Here is a 16,267-nt window from a genome sequence, read left to right as displayed (position 1 = left end):
AATTTTAGTTCCTCAGGCGATTTCAATGGAGAAATTTCAAAAAACAGGGTTTACAGGCGAATAACGGGCAAATCCTTGTTTTACAGGTGACTGGTACGAATTGTAGGTACAACACTTAGCTGAGGGGGCCGAGTTTGCAGAGTGAACTCGTCTGGGTGGCAAACTAGAGTTCTGGAGGCGAATTGGTCATAAGATGCATGCACAGTCTCCGCAAGCGAACAAATAAAAATGAACGTAAACCATCGCTTTCATGACTTTTAACAAAATTTGGGCTTTTTAGCGCTTTTTGGCGCTTTTTTGTGATGACGTCATCATGACGTAATTTTGTCATGTAGCGGGTACGGAGGATGACGTGTCAGCTGACGTGTCAGATGATGTGGCGGATGACACAGTGGCGGGGTGGTGATGTCAGCAGATGATATGGCACTGGCGCGAAACAGTGGTGGGTGACGTGGATGCAACGTCATGAGGTGACGTGGGGATGACATCAGGGGGAAGGCGGCCAGGCGGTAAGCGGTATTCCCCGCACCGCCTTTGGCCCATGGTGGTTTTGGAGGAGGGGGCTCCGATCACACCGAGAAGCTGACGTGTGGCAGGGGTACGGCAGAAATACCGCCCATCCCCCAGACGCTAACTCTCGGCAGATGGGAGCTTCCGATATCGCCGCCAGCCGTTGGATCTACGGCGCGGGATCGGACGGTCGACGGGCAATGCAGATGACGGAGGGTTTATGATACGGGACCCGCCGTAATATTTTAATGTTTTTAATATTTGCGGGGTAAAGAACTTTGGATTATGGGTTTTATGCGGTTTATGCGGGCGGCCACGGTTATTTGTTTAACCAAATGTTAAACAAAACCCAGTATTTACATGCGCGCCAGGTTTAATATATGGTTCATGTGAGGGGTTCAACGTGGTTGTTAATTTACCAGATGTCAAATCAACCCCTAATGTGTTTTGAACGCGGAAGGGTTTATTATTAAGGTCCCAAATGGACTAATAATTCCCGAACTTGTGTTATATGGCTATAGTTGCCAAGGGTAAGGATACTTAGGTATTTTTTGGGTTTTTTCTATATAGTTTTTGTAAAATAGGGGTGGGAAAAATGATAAAGGAGCTATACAATAGGGTTAAGGTTAATATGATTTTATGGATAGGTAACTCTAAGTTTATGAGGTAATAACTTAGGTTTTTAGGGAAATGAAGTAAAATGGTAAGATCTTTTACACAAGAAATGTGGCTTGCTTTAACTAAGTAAACTCAGAGTTCAACTTAGTAGTTCTCATAAAATGAAGTGAAGTAGGACTACTGGGCAGATCCCAATATCCTTGAGGGGATGTTAGCAAATGATTTCTGGGGGAATGATAAGGGAAATTAGTCATGCTTCCACTATCCTGCAGTCACTTCGCCATGGTATTTGTGACATACATGAGATAAGTCTTTCTTGACAAGACAAAAATGATCACAAACTTGCTTCTGCAACCTCAAACTGCCTACCCAACCTAAAAACACCTAGCATTTTTTCTTCCTTTTGATTGGGTGCATTTGGACAAGCAAACCCTGATTTTCCTCTTTTTATTTTGAATGCCTTCCTATCTAAGTCTACCCTTATCTCTTCCAAGGGCCCAGATTAAGCAGTTGGGCTCCTTATTTTCTCTACCTATTTACTCATCTACCAAGCTTGAACTGTTTGGACATACTTTATTCTCTATTCTAAAGACAAGTAAATTCAAAGATGATCTAACCAGGATTGAACTGTCTGGCTGTTCATCAACTATATGCAGAATCAACCACCTGTACATAATGAAATTCTCCAACAATGGAACAGTAGTGGCATTTAAACTAGCAAACTTTCTTGGTCTTTTGGTTTGGGGTTCATTTTTATCATTTTTTCTGACCAATTTACTCTTTTTTCCCTTTGATTTTTCTTTTAGGGCATACCCTCTTTTCATTTTTTAATTTTCTTCATTTGTCTACAAAATATGGAACCTTTGCAGCATGAAAGGATGAACATATTTGGCTCTTCTACAGTCAATCATGAAAAATGAAACCTATTGGTATAGGAACCTAACAGTGGCTCCACTAGGGGATGGCTTTTCCTGGTGAAAATTCAAGAACAGCAGGTCAGATGGCCTTATTTTCAACTCTTGTTGTAATCTGAAATTCCTCCTTTGCTGTACACTAAATAGTGCTTCTGCAAAATTTGAGTGTTTCTCATGAATTCATTCACTTAGTTGCAGCTCTGTTTAGGTTACACTGCCTGAGTATTTAGTCATCATTTTCACAGCTCCCAAGTCTCCTTTTCCAACTTCTTTTGATACACTCAAAGTGCCATACCATTAGGTGTCACAATTCCTCACCTTTCCTCAAAATTTGTTGCATGTTATTCCCTATCATATTGCTGTAATAAATTTGTAGAAAGAAAACACTATTACGTACAAACTACAGTGCTGATTTTTTCAACAAACAGGGTCAATATAATGTTTGAGAATTCGATCATTAACTGGCCCATCATCTGCCTCTGTAGCATCCAAGCTTTTCAGAAAATAGGTGTTGTTTCCTTGTACAGCCTAAACAACAAAGGGTCCTTTCCATAGAAAATCAAATTTTCCATGTTTTCCTTTATCCTCTCTTCTGGAATCCCACTTTAGAACTTTATCCCCAATGAATAAGTCCTCTTCTTTGGTTCTTTTATCAAATATCTTTTTAAGTTTTTCTTGTAAAACCTGAGATCTTTGATATAATTCCTCTCTTGTCTGCTGCAAGTGAATTGTTTGATTGATTCTTCTCCGAATATCATTAGGTTCTACTTGTATTCCTTGCAGCAACTTTATCACTAGGATTCCCAAAGATGAAGGGAATCTTTCCTCCATGCCATAGACCAATTCATATGGGCTTGTTCTAATAGATCTTTTGGTGGTCAATCTGTCTGCCCATAGTGCATTTACTAGTTTTTTATGCCAATTTTTCTTGTTTTCCTCCAGTACTTTCTTTATGATATTGATCAAGCTCTTATTGGATGACTCAGCTAGGCCATTACCTTGGGGGTAATAGGCTGTGGAGTGGCCCAAGGTAATGTGGTACTTATGACAAAAATTGATCATTCTTTTGGATTTAAAGGCTGCAGCATTGTCTGTAATAATCTTCTCTGGACAACCAAATCTAGACAAGATGTTGGTTTCTAAGAATTGCATGATGATTGAGTCATTGGCTTGCCTACAAGGGGTAGCTTCTATCCACTTGGTAAAATAGTCTGTGGCTGTCAAAATCCACTTATGTTGACCAGAGGATGAAGGGTGGATTTCCCCAATGAAGTCTAAACCCCATTGTTGAAATGGCCTTTTAGTTGAAATGGCCTTTCAGTTGAAATGGGTTTGAGGGGAAAAGGGAGCAGCTTTTTCTTGCCTTCAAAAATTTGGCATTTGTGGCAAGAAGTTACATATTTCTTTACATCAGCAAAGAGGGTGGGCCAATAAAATCCAGCCCTTAGGATTTTATCAGCTGTTGATTTCCAATAAAAGTGTCCACCACAGTCCCCTGCATGAAATTCTTTAAGTACTTTGTCAGTTTCATCCAGTGTTAGGCAATTAAGCAAAATACCTTCATGGTTTTTCCAAAACAACACATTATCTATAATACAAAACTTTGAAGCTTTCATTTTCAAGAATCTCTTTTTAGTCCTGGATAACCCTGGAGGAGCTTGCAGGTTTAACAATATATAACATATGTCAGCATACCAAGGTGATTTTAAAAAGGCTTGATTGATCTGTGGAGTCGCCATCTCCTATTGGTTATCCAGTTCATTTATGTCAAGGGCTTGAAAATTGGTTTCAGTCATCAGCTTGGCTAGCCCTTGTCCTTTTATCAGTTTTGTTGGCTTAATTTCAATGTCATATTCTAAAATGTTAGCTATCCATTTGCCCCTTTTACCCTCAATTCCTTCTTGAGTCAGAATGTCCTTAACCACAGCATTTGGAACATAGGCTATCACATGTGAGTACAAGATATAAACTCTAAAATCCTTGATGGCCTTTACAAGGGCATAGGCCTGTTTCTCCATGATTTGATATTTGAGTGGAGCATCTCTAAGTGCTCTGCTGAAGAAAGCAATAGGCTTCTCACATCCTTGGTCATCCTTTTGCAATAGGACAACAACAATAGTATTCTCAGAGGCAAAGGAAAAGATTATGAAATCTCTATCAAACTTGGGGCTTGTGAGGACTGGTGCTTTTGTTAAAGCTATTTTAATATCCTCAAAGGCTTGTTTGGCTTCTATTGTCCATTTTACTTTAGAATCTTTCTTCAACATGTTATTCAAAAGTCTTATCAATTCGGCCAAATTGGGAATGAATCTCCTTAGGAAATTGATCTTCCCTAGAAAGGGTTGTAGTTCCTTGATGTTTCTTGGGTGAGGGACTTGGAGGATAGCTTGAATTCTGTCCGGGTCAATTCTGATGCCATCTTTTGAAATTATGTGACCTAGGAGTTTGCCTTCTTCAAGGCCAAACAGTGATTTCTTTGGGTTCAATGATATGCCATATTTTCTGCAAATTAGGAACACTTGTCTTAGATGCTCTAAATGTTCTTGGTCTGATTTTGAAAAAGCAGTGAGGTCATCAAGGTATATGACTAAGAAATCATGGATCTCCTTTGTAAAGGCTATGTCCATTGCTCTTTGAAATGTGGCCCCTGCATTTTTTAGTCCAAAAGGAATTTTAACATACTTGAAGGTTCCCCAAGGTGTTGTAAAGGCAGTTTTATCTTGATCATCTGGGTGGACTAAAATCTAATTGAATCCTGAGAATCCATCTAATAGTGAGATCCTAGAAGCTCCCACTACCCTTTGTAAAATTTGATCCACCTTAGGTAAGGGGTAGTGGTCTTTGAGGGAGACTTTATTAAAATTTCTTAAGTCAACACACAGTCTTATCTCTCCCGTTTTCTTCCTAGTAGGCACTAGATTTGAAATCCACTCTCAGAACCTGATAGGTGCAATTATTCTAGCTTCATACATTTTCTTAACTTCCTTTTCAATCAGGGGAAGGAGGACAGGATTCACCCTTCTAAGTTTTTGTTTAAAAGGTTTTTGATTCTCTTTCAAAGGTATAGTATGTTGGATGACAGAAGTATCATAGGACTTGAGGTCCTCATAGCTCCAGGGAAAGACATCTTGGAACTCCTTAAACAACTCAATGTATTTCAGCTTTTTCTCAAAAGGTAATGCTTTGGAGAGTTTTACCATTTTGGGATTTTCTGTGATTCCAATATTGCAGTCCTCAATTTTTGCATTGAGTGGTTGCATTTTTTGCTTTCTTGGAATATCATTTGAATCAAATATATCCCCTAAACGAGTTAAGCCCATGGGCAGAAAATTATCATTTAGTTCAATTACTTCAGATTCTGCCTCAGCCATTTCATCAAGGTCCACTTGCTTTAGCTCTTGTAAATTTTTGTCATCAAAATTTGTTGGATGCAAAATTAAATTTGTTGTTTCAGCTGATATACTTTGCTCACTTTTGTCTATTTGGTGTTGATCATCAATGGTGCATGTGTCAATGTTTATACTTGAGAATTCCTCTTTCAAAGTCAGGAAATTATTTATTTGTGTATCATTTTCAAACACCTGCCAATTTTTTACATTATCTGGGATAGCAGGCCTGCGTTTGATTTTAGCAGTGAAGTGGTGGTTGGGCTCAAATGGTAGCTTGCAAGTGCTGGCAAAAGTTGCCAAACTATGTGCATGTAAATTGTGCTTTCTTGGAATTTTGGTGAGCTGAGATTCTGAGAAGGTGTTAAGTATTTCAATGGCTGCCCCTCTGTAAGCTCTTAACCTAAGATCATTTGTAACAAACCTTCCCTTCATCTGTTGTATAATCAAATCTGAGTCCCCTAGAATTGAAATCCTAGCCGCCCTAAGACTTTTAATCAGTTTGAGACCCAATAAAAGGGCCTCATACTTGGCCATATTGTTCGTGCACCTAAAATTTAGCCTATATGCATGACCTTCAGCATGGTCATTTTGCATGTTGTGTATCCAAACCCCTGCCCCTGCTCCTAATTTGTTTACTGACCCATCAAACTCTAAGTACCATAAGATTTCTTGATTGTGACTAGCCTTAGGAGTTTTAGAACCTTGTTCAGTGGGAAAAGTTGGATTTTGTAACTCATATGCTATGTCATGTTCATTTGTTGCATCAATCACATCAAGATTTTTTTGATCTTGGGCACTAGATTGTTCATTTATGCTTTTTGTTTGTGCTATTTCTAGGAGTTTGACATTATTTTTGGGACACATCTCAGCATTGTATAAAATGAATGAAACCATATTGGAATGCATAGAATATATGGGGAAGTTTTGGGGTTTCTCTTGACTACTAACCATGTACTTAATTAATGTTTCCCAGTACAATCTCTTTGGCTGGAGAAAGGCTGAAATAGTGGCATAGGACATGTCTAGTTGCAAAGATCCTTAGAGTTTTGCACCCCAAGATCTCGACAAAAGCATACCATACTTTGGTGGAATATCAGCTACCACCACATCTGTCAAGATTGTCTTGGCAGGGTATTGTACTAGAGATACATACAGATCTTTGACTAGGCCTAGACACCTGACTTGGCTGGAATCAAATGAGAACAAGTCTTTGTATGGCCTTGTGATATCTAGGTCCAGCTTTTCCATCACAGATTTAGGCATTAGGTTATGGGAAGCTCCTGAATCAAACATTGCATTATGCAGCACTTTGTCATGAATGTTTAAGCTTACATAGAATGGAAGAACCCCTCCATCTACTATTTTACCATTGACTTCAAGACCAAAAATCAGTTCTGGTTGGTCATCTAAAACATTGACTGCATCCCTATGTTCTAATATTTGAAGTGACCTATTGATTTGCTCTTTGTAAACTTCATGTTTGGCCAACTCGGACAGTGGAATGGCTATTTTCATTTTGCCTATTTCTGTTTCTAGGTTGAAGGGTTTTTCTACTTGCATTCTTGTATTGTGGACAACAAACTTTTCCTTTTCAGCTGAATTTTTAGTGACCTTCTCTTCATCATGAGTGTTGTTTTGAGGTAAATCTAATTTGAAACTATTTTCAGGGGGGCAATTTAGATTTTCTTTTGAGGGAAGGGATGTAGATGACTGATTTTTTGAGGGCTGTGAGTGTGATATGTCTTCCATAGTGGCTTCCTTTGGGTGGAGGTCTGTTTTCTATCAGTACAACTTTATCCTTTGTTTTCTTTGGCCGCTTGGCATCCTTCAGCTTGGTAGGTTCAAGCACATCTATGGTTCTACTTCTTAATCTGTATTGTTTATGAACCTCATAGACCGCTACATCATACCCTTCTCTAAAATCAAATGACTCTCCGGATTTGGTTTGGAATTGGTTGACAGCATGAGCCTCTTGGTCTTCTTGGGTTAAAAGGATTTGTTGTTCACTGTTTAAACTCATTAAGTTGATGTGAGGGTCCTTTGTTGGTTCACTAGATGTTGAGGCTTCGGCATAGTTCTCTTGAAATGGAGGTCTGATGTTCTGGTCAGGGCCAACCCTTCCAACATTTGGATTTTGATTTTTTCTAAAGTTTGGGTTTCTTGCGGTATTACTTGGTTGACCTTCCCAAGATGATTTCCTTTCAATAGTTTACACTCTATCTCCATGTCTGTCCATACCTTTGATGATTGCATCTAGTTTTTGTTCAAATGTTGAAGGCTCTTCTTTGAAGGTTGTTCTTCTTTTAGCTCTTGCCCGATTTCATTTAGCAATCAGGTTTGCCTCCACACTAATAGCTATATTCTGCATGTCTACTAAGCTTGGAGGGGCTCTTTCCCTCAGTTGATATGCCATGTCAGAATCAAATCCATCAGGGAATTTGATCAAAGCCAAATCAGGTGGAGGTCTAAGGTTCTCAGGACTATCATTATAGACATTGTTGAACCTAGCACAATAGTCTTGGACGGTTTCTTGTGGGCCTCTTTTCAAATTGTCATATTCTGTTAAAATGTGTAAAGGGTCTTTCTTCTTTTCCCATCTGTTTAAAAAGGATTGATAAAGAGCTTCCGGATTGGCTATAGAATTTACAACAAGTGCTTTAAACCAAATCCTTACATCACCAGTTAGACTTTGGACAAAGATCTTCATTCTCACATCATCATCATCAATTTCATAATTCTCAAAATAATATTGCATTTTCTTAGTGTGTTGTTGAGCTGTATAGGAGCTAGTACCATCAAAATATGTGATTTTGCTCTGATAATCCTGAGGCATAGCCCCTGGATTTCCAGGTAACTGCAGAGGAGCATAACGGTTTGCCATATTTATAGGGATAAATGGGATGGTAGGAAGAAATAAGACAGCTGGAACAGCAGGGACAATAGTGGAAATATGTGCAGTGGATGGGGGAGTGGAGAGGATACTTTGAGGTGTGGATGAAGAACTAGGAGAGGCTGTAGAAAGGACTGCTGCTCTCCCAGGAGTAATATCAGATGTTGTAGGGTTTTGCTGAAGTATATCAAGGTGTAAATCAGCAGATTTTTCTAGACTTTCTTGTTTTCTAAGGCTCTTAGAGATCAAGTTAGGATTTTCAAAAATAGCTGGAGGATTTGGGTCAGGGTTTGACCTGGTGTATTGAGTTTTCTTCTTTGGAGCCAGCTTCTAAATCTATTTTTGGTATGTTCCGGAAATGTTTAGAGATCACAGCTTTTGACAATATTCTACAGGAAGTTCTTTGAAATATAGGAGGCCTTGGGCTTTCCTTTGAATATGTTGAAACAGGGAAACTGATCAAATCTTTGGGACAACTGTTTAAAGCTGAAAGCTAGACTGGAGATTGACTGAAGCAGCTTTTATTTATTCCTGTAAATGCATAGCAAAAACATTTTCAAAGGCTACCTGGCTAACTTCAGGCTCCATTTATAGCTTTAGAAAATAGACAGCAGTAACAAACAGTCATTCTTTCCCCAGTTGAGTCGCCAATGATGTTAACACTCAGGAAGTTCCCTAGGAAAGCTCTAATGAGGGAATACAGCTGAGGTAACCACTAACCAGTATTTTAGCTGCAGATTCTAGCCAATCTGCAACCAGAGAGGGCTCTCTCTTTGTAATTTAGCTTTGTTTTGAAGTATTTTAGGCTAGTTATGATGCACAGAGTTTGGTTTTAAGTTTGTTGGATGGTGATCTCAAATAGAGCTGGGATACAAGTCCAAAATAGTTTATACCATTGGGCAAATGGGGTCAATGATGATGAAATGAAGTGTTTTCTTTGATAAAGGGACAGAGCAATATAGTTGATCTTGGAACAATTTTGAAATCTGGAAATTGGTGGAATGTAAGCCAGTGGATGAAGGGCAGTCAAGAATCCTTCATCATGCTAGCAGAGGGAAGGTGCTTGAATATTATCAAGGAGCAGTAAAGAATTCCTAAGTAATATTCAAAATGAAAGGACCAGTGGAAACAGGAGCAGCTAAGAATTCCTGTTTATGACTAATCTTGAAGAAAACATAATTAATACCAAAGATTGAACACAGAGTGTATTTAAACAAATTCTGGGCTATTCTTTTTCTCTGTTACTAAGATTATGAAACATATATGAAATTTGCAAACACAGAAAACACAAAACACAGTTTAGAACAACTTATTGATCCATAGAAAGACACGGGAATTCTGTAGTAGGTCCCAGAATCATCAGATCCACATTCAGACGGTCCAGCAATAGTGAACTTCAACAACCTTTGTATTAGACAGTCTCAGAATTACAGCGCAGTCTAGAAAGTAAATCACCAACCCCAAATACATCTTATGGGGAGGTATTTATACAAAAAGGAGATACAAAATATCATGTAGATAAGCTATTTGAGCAATAACTTCTTTCACCCACCCTTCAGAAGAAGTAAATGAGAGAAATGAATGCCGCAGTAAATGTTGGTGTGCTGGCTGTTTAATTTGTCAGAGATATTTGACTTTTGGACTGAGTGAGTCGAATGGTAGCTGCGTCTTTACTCTGCATTCTTGCATTTGCTGCCTTGCTGTTTTGTTGTGTTGCTATCCTGGCCTTGTCATCGGTGCTTGCTCTTGCATTAATGAGTTGCAGTCACAATCTGACTTCCTCTTTCTGTTGTCTTCATTCCTTGACAGGTGGCTTGTGTATTTGAATTTTTTGACCTATAGCTGATCAAAAAGGAAAAGGAACCGAAATTACCTTGGTAAAATCTCCAGCATTCCCTGCCACCATTCTTCCATTGGCAACTGATGTCTTTGTATTTTTATCAGTGTTTCATCAACTTCAGTATATCTATAAAAGTTGGGCTAGACTTCAAAAAGATGATTTATCTCATGTTCAATGTAGAACAGATTTTCTAATTTGTCATAAAGACTCTGTCCAGAGGAAGGCCCTGTGTCTTCTAAGGTGCTTGAGGATGCTGTAATTTGATTGGAAACATAGTTATTTACCCTGCTAGCATATTGTTCATGTGATAACAGTCTTCCACTGCTGGTGAATAAATTGGGTAACCCTTTGCTCTGCAATGTTGCAAACTTTAGTTTGAAGGCATTTATTTCTGCCTGCATTTCTTGGCACTTTCTTTCTAAAGTCTGTACAAAATTCCTCAGGGTCAACACCTTTTTCACTATCAAAATGGTATCTGTCCTGTTCCTGATATCTAGAGCTGCCAGCTGCTCTTTGGTATGAGTGTTCAAAAATTGAATCATTCTATTGGCTTGCTCAGGCATATTTCCCAATGATGCTCTAGCCTTTTGAGTCTCAAATTGAGCTATGCCTATCAATTCTATTTTCTCATGTATAGTCTGAATTGATTGCCATTGGTCAGTGATAGACTGGCCAATTTTGGCCCACAAAATTTTCTTGATTTTAGCTAGAGTTTTATCTAGAGTGTTATCTCAAAATCAGGCCCTGGAAGGCTGCTGACCAGGAAGACTTCAAGTAACTATTTCAGACCTACTTTAGGTTGAGGCTTAGCCTCCTCAACCTGAGAGGGCTCTCTCTAAATGGGTTAATGATTTTTACTTAAGATAAGATGGCTAACTCTTTGTGATATATCTGAGATAAATATGGATGCTGGAAAAACATTAATCAAGTTTCCATTGGGCCTATGGAGTCAACAACACCTCAGTAAACAATGATACTGCCTTTACATAGAAGTCAGGGCATTCAGCATTTGAGTATTCAGAACATAACACATATGGAACCACAGCTCATAAATGCATACAGGAAATCAGAGCACAATCAGTGAATTCTGAGTGATTATACATCTATGCAACTGTAAAAGACATTAAGGAAAGGATAAAATCACACATTCTGAACATAGAAATCCTTCATGAATCCTGAGAAGTAAAGCAGCCAAATTATATTACTGAAACTCTGTCTTTACATAAGCCAAAACAATGCTCTGTCATAAAGTTTTCCAACCCCTATTACATTGCTGTTTCAGCTATATATAGAGTTCTTATTCTAACTGATCGAGATTCCTCCTCAAGCATGAGGGGAATTCAAAAACTACTTCTAATGACACCTATTAACCCTTTAACTAACTAATAAATACAACTAACTACTAATTGACAGCTCTAGAAACCTAAAACAATTAGGATTCTAATTCTACATCATGCTGAACATTGCATTTATTACAATCAAGATTTATTCCCTGACAAGTGGTCTCTTTTAGTTTGGATGTGGTAGGTGTTTGTAGTTGCTTTCTAGACTTTGATGTCGCACTTTCTCCATTTCCCCTGAAAAATAGAAAACTGTCCCTGTTTATCGGCCTTTCGTTTTCCTCAAAGATGTTCGAATCCAATGAACTATGCCCTTCATCTTTGATTATACAAAACATATCAGAATGCCACATCCTTGATCTGTTGTCCACCTTTGTCATGTGTGAAGATAAAAACCTCCTCCAAGCTGTCTGACATACCATGGACTAGTAAATGTGACCACTTTATAACAAAAAGTTTAGAATTGGGTTCAAATATATGTTTCCTCTACCTGTCTTGCCCTTGTTGAAAGTTGATACCTTTAAAACACCCTTTGAGGATATTCCTTTTTCAAAACTTTTCCCTCGGTCTCACAAAATCGGTTGACTGAGTTTAAATTATGTAGCTTCAACAGTTTCGCGGCGCGCCACGAAACTGCTAAGCGTTAGTCATCCTCTTTAGCAGTTTCGTAGCGCGCTACGAAACTGCTGGGTAATTCCAAAAACACAGTTTCAACCCAAAATCTGACTGTCTTCAAGTAACAAGGAAGAAGAGATGTACGCCAATCATTGGCAATGAAGACAAAGTCCTCCCCATAAGGTTCACTAAAGTGTTCACTGCTTGATAGATTAAGAATCCTTGGAGCTTCAATAGCTGCCTGACATAAGAGGCTAAAACGAAGTTCATTGTTTTGCTAGTCCACCCCAGTATGTCAGATTTTTAGCATTAACTCTAAAACATTTTTAGTGTCCGCACGAGATCGATCATATATTTCAATCACTGACATCTCATAACGATGAGCCCTCACATTGAAGTAGTGGTAGACCACCCAGTTTTCACTGAAGACTGCATGGACAGGTCCCTGCATTCCTTGGTGAGTAACTCGGTGTAGTATCCGTCCAGTGACTGTGTCTATGAGATATGCCACCAACCAAGCCTCCTCTGGAGTAGTGGATCCTATTGGACCAGCAGCTCTTGGTGAAACAATTACAACAAAGAGTACATTCTTTCTGACGTATTTGTATAAAACTTCCTGATCTGTTAGAACCCTTGCTTGTGTGTGAACCACCTCATCTGGCATTTTTGTGACAGTGGCAACAATTTTCTCCAATTCAGAAGGAAACAATACAGACCACAGTTCTCTAGTTTTGAAGCAATAATCCTTAAACACCATATCTGACATGTCCTGATTGTTGATACCATAACCTTGGATTGATCCTTTTTCTATATCAACAAAATATAAGTAGATATTTAACATCTGTTTAAGAAACATAGTCAGTGCTTCATTGGTTCTAGGAAACAAGTGTGCCCTTGCATTGTTATCAACAAAAAGATGTAGTCGTTGCTCAGTTGAATCTGTCATTGGCAGAGGAATCACTTGAGATATGGGATAGGAAAGCCTATAAGATTCAAGTTCTTTGCCACTGTGAGAATCTACAAATGAAAGAATCCCTGTCTCATCATGTCCTAGACCACATTTCCCCACTATCAGAACAGCTGGACTCTCATCTAAAGCATGCTGGTGAGGGATCCGCCAAGGAAGGACCTTCAACACAGAAGGAGCTTGGCATTCTTCTGTTTTCCGGAAAGCAGGGAGCAACTGTGACCATACAATGCGACCATCTCCAGAGTGAAGAGCCAAAAGTTTTCCTGCCTTTGTTAATACTATAAACAATTTTCGAAATCCATTATGATCCCTGGTCATTTTTGTTTTCTCTGCATTATGCAGCCTCCTTGCTTGTATAAGAAAAATATATCAGGGCCTTTTTTCAGTATAATGTTTCAGACTTCATGACAAGACCTATAAACACAATTCAAATAAAGATTTGTTGTTGTCTCTAGCCCTGAATTGACCATCAGCATGTTGCTTATAGTATTCATCTCTGCGTCGGTGTTGCTTACTGTACACAACCCAAAAGAGAATTGAAAGCATTATACTAGTTGAGATGAGTGCTAAGCCAATGTAGACCCAACGAAGATGTTAGTCTTGGAACTTTCACTGATCGGGGCAGTTTCTGTATTTAAAATTTCAATTTGATCAGTCACAATATTTCCATCATTTATTTCACCGTCTTTATCATCAACAGTATTAGGAATGTTGTCTTCAGCTTCAGTTGCTTTAGGAACTGGTTTGGTGCTGCTCATCTTTTTCGGCTTTGCAACAAAAAAGCCATCCATGTTATGAACTTGCGGATAGAAACGCCTTGTCCTTTCCAAAGATGAGTGAAAGCGGTGCTCCCTAAAATGTATAAACCCTGACCGAAGTCCAAACCACATGGGACAACTTTTACATCACGCTTGCTAAGTGCATAGTTCACAACTGCCTCATTCTCTGCAACCGTAATTGAGCAACGATCTATTTGTGGTTTATTATCATTGCTGACAGAGAGGGCGTGGGGTTGAACAGGCTGCAATTCACGACCAGGATTCCAATGTCCTTGGGCCGAACTTTGCATTTCTCGAATAACTCGTCCAGGGCGCCAAACATCACTATTTCTGCTTCGGCTCTGCCCTCCTTCATTGTGGAGCACAGTCCCGGGTTCATTACTGCTTTGGGCAAGTAGGTTTCGTCGCCCAGACCAGATCTTTCCAGGATTCTCTTCTGAAACTCCAGGCTGGCATCGTCGAAGTTCCCGGACTTCTTGGCAAGGGATATGAAATCCTCTTTGGAGACCTTAAGCTCATCCGATGGTTTGAAACAAGCAAAGTCCACCAGATAAACAGAACGAGGCTGCGACATGAAATAGAGGCACAGCATGAACACTGTCACTCTCTGCTTGGCGGTGATCAATTTTATTTGCCAGTTGTCATCTGTAAGGGGTGCCATTTGACCCAGTAATGCCAATTTTGTCCATATCTTGAGAAATATAAGCCTAAAAGCCCAATCTCGATAGAGAAGAAAAACGGGACTTTCATCCACAGGAACCTGCAAAGGGACTGACACCAAACCTTTATAATTAAAAAATTGATGTTCAAAATTTAAAATATTTTTTTCTTGAGTGATAACATAGAGTAAGCTCTTTTTCTAAGGACTTTATTTTATTGTCCAAGGCCTTTATTTCCCTTTTTTTTTTAGCCACTATTATCTTGGACTTGTCATAGCTTACTTCTAGCTTGGACAAATTTTCTTTGGCTTCTTTCAACTCTGACATTTGGACTTCTAGCTCTTTCACTGCTTTCATCATTTCTTCCATACTCATGCTAGATTCTGGTGCTGTTGTTGTTGCTGCTACTGAAGCATCTGTAATTGATGTACCTGTTGTTGATGCTGGGGTGATAGGAGGGATTGTTGCTGCATGTGTGGGAGGAATAATGGCAACTGTTGGAGCTGTTTCAGGTGGGTGGGAGGTCGACTCTCCCTGCTTGCCTTGCAATGCTTTCTTCAATTCTTGCTCCATTTGAATTATCCTTTGATTCATCCTCATTAGTAGATCCATCATATATTCACCTTCCTTCTCTTGTACAAGTTCTGTAGTTTGAGGGTGCATGGTTAAAGGCAACCTTAATTTGTTTCTAAGTGCAGCAATATCTTCTTCTTTTTTCTTTATGAGGGCCTTGATGCCCTTGGCATCCTTAGGATCATGCCCTAGTTCCATAATAATTTCTTTCAATGTCTTTATTTTGTTGTCCTTGGCCAAGGAAGACATTTTCTCCAAATCCAATTGATTAGATGTATTTCTCAATGATTCCTTCAATTGGTGGGCCAGCATTGCCTTGTCTGCTAGTGTAGCATAGACCATTTCACCTGTTTGCTTCTGTAGCTCAATTTGGTCCATTGGGTGTATGTCCTTGGCAAGGACCTCTAAGTTTGTCTTTATGTAATCTACAACTGTCTGTGGCTATGGTACCTTAGGCTTGAAATGACTTAAGATCATTTTCTCCTCCTTAATGTCATCAGCTGCCATTAATCTCTGCTGTTTGGAGGGTGTTGTCTTGAGAAATTGATCATACACCTGTATTCTCAATAACTCATTTTGGGCCTTGATTTCCATGAAAGTTCCTTTAATACCAGATGGTTGTGCACCTTGCTGCCTTGAGGAGGACACTTCTATACCATGTTTCCTCTCCCTTTCTTGCCTGTGAGAGCTAGTGGATGTTTGCTGGCTGGTTTCCCTCTCTCTTCTTGGACTCTCTATGATTTCTTCACTAATTTCCTCTTCAATTTAAGGATCTACTCTCTGGCTTTTGGCCTCTGGCTGCTGTGTTGATCCACTTGCAGGTGTAGTCTCTTCCCTATCTCGTTTCTTGCTTCTTTCCTCATTGAGAGGAGTCTGTAATGCTGGAATCTGTGGTGCTTCTATCTGTAGTGGAGGGGCTTGCACTTGATCCTGTTCCTTTGAGGTAGTTTGCTGGTCTGTCATTGTTTCTTGCTCTGTATCTACTACCTCATTGCCCTTTGCTGTACCTGCTGCTGGTGTAGTCCTTTCTTTGGCAGCTTGTGAAGCTGCAACAGTTGATGTGCCTTCTTCAACTTGTTGTGGCAGTTTGAATGACACCTGCTCAAAAAAATCCAAGTCAAGAGTCTTTTCCAAATCTTTCACATTTTGCTCTATTATTTCTTCTTGGGT

At 39.3% G+C, this 16,267-nt stretch overlaps 1 pseudogene; it reads right to left on the bottom strand.

Annotated features, from left to right (window-relative positions):
- Nucleotides 1-14,055: 14,055 nt before the first annotated feature.
- Nucleotides 14,056-16,060, bottom strand: LOC149262522 (3-ketoacyl-CoA synthase 10 pseudogene; annotated as a pseudogene).
- Nucleotides 16,061-16,267: the final 207 nt, after the last annotated feature.

The sequence above is a fragment of the Pinus tabuliformis genome, chromosome 6 (assembly GCF_031772625.1).
Source record: "Pinus tabuliformis cultivar Carrire ecotype Pingquan chromosome 6, CPIR1, whole genome shotgun sequence".
NCBI classification, from domain to species: Eukaryota; Viridiplantae; Streptophyta; class Pinopsida; order Pinales; family Pinaceae; genus Pinus; species Pinus tabuliformis.
Note: the sequence above shows the minus strand (reverse complement) of the source record. Positions and strands in the feature narration are given on the sequence as shown.